Source organism: Arachis hypogaea, chromosome 6, assembly GCF_003086295.3.
Source record: "Arachis hypogaea cultivar Tifrunner chromosome 6, arahy.Tifrunner.gnm2.J5K5, whole genome shotgun sequence".
Classification (NCBI taxonomy): Eukaryota; Viridiplantae; Streptophyta; class Magnoliopsida; order Fabales; family Fabaceae; genus Arachis; species Arachis hypogaea.
The window spans coordinates 51,638,120-51,640,405 of record NC_092041.1 but is presented as its reverse complement, the minus strand read 5'-3'; the positions used below and the strand labels follow the sequence as shown (position 1 = coordinate 51,640,405).

The 2,286-nt window shown below is 30.5% G+C and overlaps 1 non-coding gene across 1 annotated transcript; it reads right to left on the bottom strand.

The window, feature by feature from the left end:
* Positions 1–1,761: 1,761 nt before the first annotated feature.
* LOC112700301 (small nucleolar RNA R71) lies at positions 1,762–1,865 on the bottom strand. The gene has a single exon (XR_003153211.1). It is a non-coding gene; the product is annotated as a small nucleolar RNA R71 (small nucleolar RNA).
* Between the last annotated feature and the right edge of the window lie 421 nt (positions 1,866–2,286).

Sequence of the window (2,286 nt, the reverse complement as noted above, 5' to 3'; positions counted from 1 at the left end):
GTTTTGTATCTTTTGTTGTTTTTCATGTGCATTTTTGCATTCATAGTGTCTAAACATGAAAGATTTCTACGTTTGGTGTCTTGCATGTTTTCTTTGCATAAAAAATTTTTCAAAAATATGATCTTGATGTTCATCATGATCTTCAAAGTGTTCTTGGTGTTTATCTTGACATTCATAGTGTTCTTGCATGCATCATTGGTTTTGATCCAAAATTTTCATGTTTTGGGTCATATTTGTGTTTTTCTCTCTCATCATCAAAAATTCAAAAATAAAAAAATAACTTTTCCTTTTTTCTCTCAAAATTTCGAAAATTTGGGTTGACTTAGTCAAAATTTTTAAAATTAGTTAGTTCTTATAAGTCAAGTCAAATTTTCAAATTTTAAAAATCTTATCTTATTAAAACTTTTTCAAAAATCAAATCTTTTTCATTTTTTATTTAATTTTCGAAAATTTAATGTTTTAAAATATTTTTCAAAAATCTTTTTCTTAGTTTTATCTTTATTTTTGAAAATTATGCTAACAATTAATATGATTGATTCAAAAATTTGAAGTTTGTTACTTTCTTGTTAAGAAAGGTTCAATCTTTAAATTCTAGAATCATATCTTTTAGTTTCTTGTTAGTTAAGTAATTAATTTTAATTTTAAAAATTAAATCTTTTCTAGCCATATCTTTTTAATCATATCTTTTTATCTTATCTTTTATATCATATCTTTTTTCAAAATTTTATCTTTTTCAAAAATTTGATTTTAAAATATCTTTTCTAACTTCTTATCTTCTTATCTTCTTGTCTTTTCAAATTTGATTTTTAAATCTTTTTCAACTAACTAATTAACTTTTTGTTTGTTTCTTATCTTTTTCAAAACCACCTAACAACTTTTCTCTCTCTAATTTTCGAAAATACCTCCCTCTTTTTCAAAAATTCTTTCTTTAATTAATTAATTGTTTTAAATTTTAATTTTAATTTTATTTCTTATCTTTATTCTTCGAAAATCATTCAACTCCTTTTTAAAATTTATTTTTTGAAAATTTATCCCTCTCTCATATTATTCTATTTATTCATTCATTTACTAACACTTCTCTTCATCTCAAATCACTGCCCTTGTCCTCACCCTTGTGTTTGGATTCTCCTTTCTTTATCCCCTTTCTTCTTCTACTAATAATAAGGAACCTCTTTACTGTGACATAGAGGATCCCTCTTCTTTTTCTATTCTCTTCTCTTTCATATGAGTAGGAACAAGGAAAAAGGCATTCTTGTTGAAGCTGATCCAGAACCTGAAAGGACTCTGAAGAGGAAACTAAGAGAAGCTAAATTATAACAATCCAGAGACAACCTTGTTGAAATTTTTGAACAAAAAAAGGAGATGGCAGCCGAACCCAATAACTACAATTCAAGAAGGATGCTTGGTGATTATACTACACCTACTTCCAACTTTGATGGAAGAAGCATCTCAATTCTTGCCATTGGAGCAAACAATTTTGAGCTGAAACCTCAACTAGTTGCTCTAATGCAATAGAAATGCAAGTTTCATAGACTTTCATCAGAAGATCCCTACTAGTTTTTAACTGAGTTCTTGCAGATCTGTGAGATTGTTAAGACTAATGGAGTAGATCCTGAAGTCTACAGGCTCATGCTTTTCCCTTTTGCTGTAAGAGACAGAGCTAGAGCATGGTTGGACTCTCAACCTAAAGATAGCCTGGGCTCCTGGGATAAGCTGGTTACGGCCTTCTTGGCTAAGTTCTTTCCTCCTCAAAAGCTGAGCAAGCTTAGAGTGGATGTTCAGACCTTCAAACAAAAAGATGGTGAATCCCTCTATGAAGCTTGGGAAAGATACAAACAGATGACCAAAAGATGTCCTTCTGACATGTTTTCAGAATGGACCATGATAGATATATTCTATTATGGTCTATCTGAGTTCTCTAAGATGTCATTGAACCATTCTGCAGGTGGATTCATTCACCTAAAGAAAATGCCTGCAGAAGCTCAAGAACTTATTGACATGGTTGCAAATAACCAGTTCATGTACACTTCTGAGAGGAATTCCGTGAATAATGGGACGCCTCAAAAGAAGGGAGTTATTGAAATTGATGCTCTGAATTGAATTTTGGATCAGAACAAAATGTTAACTCAGCAAGTCAACATGATTTCTCAAAGTCTGAATGCATGGCAAAATGCATCCAACAGTACTAAAGAGGCATCTTCTGAAAAATAAGCTTATGATCCTGAGAACCCTGCAATAGCAGAAGTAAATTATATGGGTGAACCTTATAGAAACACCTATAATTCA